A 7,819-nucleotide genomic window follows, 5' to 3' on the forward strand; every position below is an offset into this window, starting at 1 on the left:
CGACAGGTTGGAATGTAAATCATGAAATCAGACTATGATCCAGACATGCATAAATGAAACGACTCATGGGGCAGTATTTTGTATTCGTAGCAAAGAATCAATTTAACAGGAACTTGTAGCTTTTGGCTACCAAGAACCAAATTTACTCTTTAATTTAACTTCCTTTATTGTCACATATAAAGGGTGCCTTCCGCGTTAAAGAGGTAAATCTATTTTAAAGAAATTGATAGTTTTGACTTAACAGAAAAGTAATTTTGACTTGGAAAGATTAACTTAAAGAGACTCTTGGTTTTTGGCCAAGAGTCAGATTTCAAACCTACAAACGCGTCCGAAAATAGTTTCAAAATCGTTTTCTAAAAAGAGTTAATGATTCCTATTTAACCAACCAAATCGCTTTCGCTTCTTTTGTTTGGTTAAATAATAATCAAGTCATATCTTTGATATGGACGGCTTTCAATCTTACCCAATAAACATTTAAACACAATTTGACTTAAGTTAAAAGCAAAACATCCCCAGAGTATTTTCACTAGCATGATAATTGGAACACAATCATGATGACAATCATTACATTCAAACCTTTATAATTTAGCCAGACATAATAAGTGCGAGTCTATAACACATGTAGACTATGATAAGAGCGAGTAATTAAAAGGGTGTGAGTCTATAAATCGTGTAGACTATGGTAAGAGCATTTATAGTCTATAAAACATGTAGACTATGGTAAGAGCATTTAAAGTCTATAAAGCATGTAGACTATCGTAAGAGCAAGATGATAAATAAAGCAATTAAATTGAAACCTTACTCCGATCGGATGTTTGAATCTTATACAAAGTGAATGCTGGTATGATAAACTTCAACCAAAGTGCTCCAAGACTCGATTACAACTCAATCTACCTTGTAGTAACTCCCCGATGTGAAGAGGTTACTCTCGCACGCTCGCGAAAAATGAACAACAGAGTCTCCACTAACACATCTATCCTAAAAGGAAAGGAACACTAGCAAACCTAAAACGAATAAGAACAAGGTCTTACAACCAGAGATAGGGTACGGGAGTCGGTTACGCAAGGGGAAGGTACTAGCACCGCTCACACCCATCGTGCTCGATAGTATCCACCTATGTTTATTGCTATCTAAAGGGTGTGTCTAACTATAAATCTAAAGCTTAATACTAAGGGAATGCATGCAAAAGAAAGAAAAGGAAATACGAGGAAAATAAGGATTATAAATAGTTGTGCTCGCTTAGGCCCCGCGACCTAATGCCTACGTATCCTTTTCAGGAATCAGAGCGTTGTAGTTCGGCTCTTTAGTTTTTGTTTGTTTTTGTGTTTTTTAGTGGACGGAGTTACTTTCGCAATCTAGCATCAGGATAACAGCTCGTTGAATGGAGTCTTATGCGTTACCAGTCTGCGATCGAAAGGAAGCAACATGTCCGATTAAGGGAAAGAATGCCCTGAAGGCAAGAGAGAGAAGAGAGAAGATTGGTTTGTGTTTTTTATGTAACTTCATGATGAACAAAACCCAATACAAGGCTTCGCACCACTTCATTACTTTGTTTAGGTCTGAGCCTTTATTAAGTGTTTTAGATGTTTCTTATTGATGTTTTTTAAGGGGAATTAATCTGCGAGTTGAATCACATAAGAGTGTATAATGGTAGAGAAATAGATTAAGGAATGAATCTCACTCATTTCTCTCCCATCATATAGTGATTGAGAAACAGATTATGGAATGAATCCCACTCATTTCTCTCCCACTAAGTGTTTGAGAAACAGATTAGGGAATAAATCCCACTCATTTCTCTCCCACAATTAGTAAAGTGTGATCCGCCTCTTCCTTTATTAAATGTTTTAAAGTCGAAAAGAAAAAGGAAAAGAAAACTAGCCTAAAATGAATAACTAGCCTAATGTTATGATTATACCTAATTGTTAGGATTTAAGGGAAAGAAGACTAAACCTAATATTATGGAGATATTACAAGACCTAAAATCTAATGGAATATACAAGTGAAATTACAAGTAAAAATCACAAGTAAGCATGATACAAAATTAGCACAAAATCGACTAAAAGAATGACTTGAAAATATAGCACCAAACATGAAAACAAATGATTCAAAATATAGCGCTAACATGAATTAAAAGATACTATTCATTTTATTGATTTTTATGGGAGAAATTGAATTACAAATCAAGCAAAAAAAAAGACAATTAGCCTAAAAACTAATACTTTCTATTGATTATTTTTTATATGCCAAAAATTATATCAAAGTCTAAGAATGATAGGAGAAATTAGTGTTTTTATTACTAAAAAATGTTAAAAAAACTAATTAAACCTAAATTAAAGACTAATGGAAACAGGGGGTGAACAGTGGATTATAGTGGTGCAGATAGCAACATGGGCGCAAGGCCCGAGAATGTTTTTTTGTTCAGATTCTGCCTAGGCCAAAAATGGTGAAATGGGCCATAGAGGATAAGAGGAATTCGGTGCAGGCCCAATGTAATGATCCAGGTTTTCATGATCCAAATCAGATTATTATTCATACTTTCTTCAATTAAAATTAAAAGAATGAATTAAATGAATAATAAAAATAAAATAAAAAGGAAAGGGGATTTAGGGTTCAGAAAATGTGACCTTTGGAGTCAAACGCGCAGCTTCTTCTTCGTGACCGATGGCGCTCCCTTCCTTCTTCTCTGGCGATGATTTCGTCTCTCACCACCGCAAGATTAAACCTCAAATCGCCCTTCCTATCGCTTTCTGATCGTCTCCTCTTCTCAATCGCCTATCTCCATTCACGCAAAGTAATATCTCAGGTGAATTCGTGACGACAACCGCCGGAGCTTCTATGGTTCTAACCTCGCCTTCTCTGATTCAAAGTCCGGCCACCATAAAACTCAACATCTCCCTCACTCGTATCTATTTTTTTTCGACTCACGCTAATCCTTCCGTCGACTTGTGCCTTACACTCAATGTTCTGATTCGCGCTCGACGGAGAGAGTTCAGTGTTTCTTCAGATGTAACCAAGAAGAAGAGAAATCTAGTTGAAATCTTCAAGGAACGGTAATCCTTGCCATCGTATTTTGACTCGTTCTTCTTCTTCTTTTTGCCATTTGACGTTTGCGATACGTTGTCGTTATTTGTAGGTGAACGCGTGATGTTGTTGCGATGAAGATGAAGAGTAATGAAGAAGGAATTGAGGGAGATGATGGCAAGTTCTGCAGAGAGATTGAAGATGATGATCCGAGAGAGAGTGCAGAGAAGAATAATGGTGGAGATTTTGCAGAGTATGAGAGATGAAGGTGGTTAGTGATGGAAAAAAGCGGTGACTTGAATGAAGGAGATGGCTCAGCTTATATAGAATTTCAGGGAGAGGATTCAACTCTAAGGTTAGTTGCATATCTGTTGAGTTCTGTTTTCTGTTCTGATTCTGTTAGAGATCCTTAGGTAGGTTGTAACTGATTTTAGAAGTTAGTTATAGGGATGTAACTAATTGGTTAGAATGTTGGAAGTTTGTTATGAAAGGTAGTTATGGTTGGGAATCTGTTATGAATTAGTTATAGAGTTGTTAGGACAGTTAAGAGGACTATTAAAAAGTTTTGGGGTTGGATTCAGTTAGGGAATAAGGTGGTTGAGTTCTGTTATATACCTTGTTGGAAGGTTAAAGACTGTTACAAATCAGTTGGTTTTCTGTTACAGGTTAGTTAGGGGAGAATTTTGTTAGAAACTGTTTGGGACATTGGTAACTGTTGGTTAGTGATAGTTATGTGATTGTTTAGAGGTTGGAAATTGTTATAGGAAAACTAGTTAAAAACTGTTGGGACTGTTATAAAAATATGAAACAGTTGTAGTGAAGTTCTGTTTGGATGGGATTGAATGCAAGTTGATTTATGTATGAATAGCTTAGGGTGTTGAAATGCTAATAATGGATTGCTTATGTTATTTCTTTGAATTGCAGGGCTTTGGAATGGTGTAAACAGATTCAAGACAATACGAAGGCCATGATGAAGATGCTTGGAGTTTTATAGATTAGCAAAGCCACTGATTTTTTGTATAGTGTTTCTTGATGGAAATATGTATAATCTTTGTAGTAGAGACTTGAATGCTCTTTTTGAATGATGTTTTTGTATAGATTTGGTAGTGACATCAAAAGGAATTGGAACCGATTATGATAAACATGTATTGGATCATTGCTTTGTTTTCTATATGAAAATGGTTGTAGAAACTTTGTGATAAAGGATGGATGATGTCATTTGAATGAGCTTTGCAAGTGGAGTTCATCTTAAACATTGAATATAGTTGAAACTTGAACTTGAATGAATTATTTTCAAGTTATTATTTGTGGATCCAAATGACACCTATTCAAGTTAATCCAGTACTTCAAACGATAATAAAAAAACCCACTTGAACCGAGCTAGGAGATAGGATAAGGATCAATTGAAATAAGCCTTAAATGATGATGGAAACCCTAATCCATAAGAGCCAAGGCGTTCCCAAAATCGTGTTCTCTTTACTCGCGGCCCATATAACTTTCTGAGTCCCACTTCAAAGCACATAGGAGAACTGGATGAATCATTCTCTGTTGGATGTATACACCCCAAAAATCACAGTGAAACTTTAATAATTTAAGATCTATGATTCCAATGCCAATGGTTGTTTAATGATGCATGATTTTGTTGATGACCTAAGATGTAAATGAATGAGATATGTAAGCCAATTAAGAATAATTAGATGGGCAAATTTTGGGGTGCAACAGCTGCCCCTTTTTAATTGTCTTTAACCTCATGGTGAGATTGGTGTTAGCCTTTCGAATATTCAAGGTAGAAGAAGATTAAATACCAAAAGAACCTGAAAATTTGCCTGATGAGAGATGTGATCCACTGGGGAGAAAATGGTGTCAAATCCACTGAGGAAGATTGTATCAACTCTGGGTTGAACAAATTAACTCTGGGTTAGAAATGAAATAGAACTCAACCCTGGGTTGAAGAAGAAAAGTGGGTTAACTCTGGGTTGAAGAATACAGGGAAGTCAACTCTGGGTTGGATAAGAGGTTAACATCAATTCTGGATTGAGAAAGGAAAGAGAAACCAGTATTAGTGGGACAAGATATGGGTATCAACTCTGGGTTGAGAAAAGGTAATTCAACTCTGGGTTGAAAGAGGAAAGATGAACAATTAGGGATAACCATCAACTCTGGGTTGAGTGGGAAAGGACAAAAGATAACCATCAACTCTGGGTTGAGTGGGAAAGAGAAAAGATGACCGTCAACTCTGGGTTGAGAGGGAAAAGAAACAAGAGATAACCGTCAACTCTGGGTTGAGTGAGAAGGAGAAAAGATAACCGTCAACTCTGGGTTGAGTGGGAAAGGATAAAAGATAACCGTCAACTCTGAGTTGAGATGGGAAAGGACAAAAGATAACCGTCAACTCTGGGTTGAGTGGGAAGAGACAAAAGATAACCGTCAACTCTGGGTTGAGTGGGCAAAGAGAAAAGACAACCGTCAACTATGGGTTGAGTGGGAGAAGATAAAAGATAACCGTCAACTCTGGGTTGAGTGGGAAAGAAAGACAAGGATCAACTCTGGGTTGAATAAAAGATAATCGTCAACTCTGGGTTGAGTGGGAAAGAAAGACAAGGATCAACTCTGGGTTAGATATAAGATAACCTTCAACTCTGGGTTGAGTGGGAAAAGACAAGGATCAACTCTGGGTTGAATAAAAGGTAACCGTCAACTCTGGGTTGAGTGGGAAAAGACAAGGATCAACTCTGGGTTGAATAAAAGATAACCGTCAACTCTGAGTTGAGTGGGAAAGAGAAGAGATAACCGTCAACTCTGGGTCGAGTGGGAAAGGAGAAGAAATAACCGTCAACTATGGGTTGAGTGGGAATGGAGAAGAAATAACCGTCAACTCTAGGTTGAGTGGGAAAGGAGAAAAGATAATGAGCAATATCCGTCAACTATGGGTGAGAGGGAAAAGAAAGGATCAACTCTGGGTTGAATAAAAGATAACTGTCGACTCTGGGTTAGAGGGAAAAGAAACAATAAGAAATAACCGTCAACTCTGGGTTGAGTGGGAAAAGACAAAGGATAACCGTCAACTCTGGGTTGAGTGGAAAAAGATAAAAGATAACCGTCAACTCTGGGTTGAGTGGGAACGGAAGAAGATAACTGTCAACTCTGGGTTGAGTGGGAAAAGAAACAAGATAACCGTCAACTATGGGTCGAGTGGGAAAGAAAAAAGATAACCGTCAACTTTGGGTTGAGTGGGAAAAGGATAATCAATTCTGGATTGAATAAAAGATAACCGTCAACTCTGGGTTGAGTGGGAAATACAAATGATGACCGTCAACTCTGGGTTGAGTGGTTGAATAAAAGATAACCATCAACTCTGGGTTGAGTGGGAAAGACAAAAGATAACCGTTAACTCTGGGTTGAGTGGGAAACGGAGAAAATCAATTCCGAATTGAATAAAAGATAACCGTCAATTTTGGGTTTAGTGGGAAAAGAGAAAAAGATGACCGTCAACTCTGGGTTGAGAGGGAAATAAGAAAAGATAACTGTCAACTCTGGGTTGAGAGGGAAAGGACAAAAGATAAGAAATATCCGTCAACTCTGGGTGAGAGGGAAAAGATAATTAACTCGGGGTAAAAAGATGAAAGGAAAATCAACTCTGGATTGAACACAAAAACATCAACTCTGGGTTGAAGAAAGATGAACATGATTGACTTTGGGAGATGACACCACAATGGTAACTCTGAATGATCCAACGGAATATCGATTGAATGCTTGTAAGGGACCTCATCTGATGAGTAACTTGGCTTATGTTTCATATGCAATGTTTGATTTATTTTATGCACTTCTGAAGATGCTATGCAATGATTTCTATATGCAGTGTATTGATTGATCAGGGTTTCTGCTTTGTGTAGGGAATAAATTGGATGGATTTCAGAAACTCTGCTTGATTCAAGATACGGTGGATGCCCTTGCTTTATTGATGATTGGATTATTAAGGGAGATATGCCAATGAGAATGCAATGATATGCATGAAGCATGTATGACTATGGATGGAATGATTGTTTCCATGATACAAGGAGTGGATGGAGGATGCCCTTGCGGAAAGGTTGTTGCTTGGAGGATAGAATTTGTGAAGGTGAGATGTTTGGCTTGACTCCTCGACACCTGTTTTGACATCTGACACTTGATTGAAGATGAAGAAATGAATTGTTACTGGCCTTCCCCAGCCTATAAGATCCCTTGAGATGGAATTTTGATGTGCTTGAATCATGGAGATTTGCAATGGTTTGCCCCAGTGTTGATCATGGAATGAATGCCCCAGATTGAAATGAACTATTCCACCAGATGGATGCTTCAGGTATTTGCTTTGTGGATGGCCAACATTTGCCCTTGTAAGACTATTTATTTATTTTTTTTCTCTTTTTTGTTATGATGACCATAAAAACAAAACATTAGTAGAACAAGTGAGTACACAAAAGGGAAAAACACAAACATATATATATATATATAAGAACGAACGTCAGGTCATCACAATGTAAATAGTGCATAAAACATAAAATGCAACAAGTGTATGAAATGAGACTGAAAGGGAAATCAACATAAGGGAAATCACACACACACACACACACACACACACACATATATATATATATATATATATATATATATATATATATATATATATATATATATATATATAAGGAGACAAGAGATCTCGTGAACAACATAGATCTATCACCAACTGGGAGGATGCTCTGCAGGAGGGTCTGGGCCACGTAGCTCAGTCAGCTGGCGTCGAATCTCTGCCACCTCGTGA

General features: G+C 37.3%; 1 long non-coding RNA gene across 1 annotated transcript; it reads left to right on the forward strand.

The window, feature by feature from the left end:
• The first annotated feature begins 2,565 nt into the window (after positions 1-2,565).
• LOC131606762 (uncharacterized) lies at positions 2,566-4,245 on the forward strand. Its single transcript, XR_009285024.1, has 3 exons — positions 2,566-3,050; positions 3,134-3,376; positions 3,946-4,245. It is a non-coding gene; the product is annotated as an uncharacterized LOC131606762 (long non-coding RNA).
• Positions 4,246-7,819: the final 3,574 nt, after the last annotated feature.

The sequence above is a fragment of the Vicia villosa genome, linkage group LG5, assembly GCF_029867415.1.
Source record: "Vicia villosa cultivar HV-30 ecotype Madison, WI linkage group LG5, Vvil1.0, whole genome shotgun sequence".
Classification (NCBI taxonomy): Eukaryota; Viridiplantae; Streptophyta; class Magnoliopsida; order Fabales; family Fabaceae; genus Vicia; species Vicia villosa.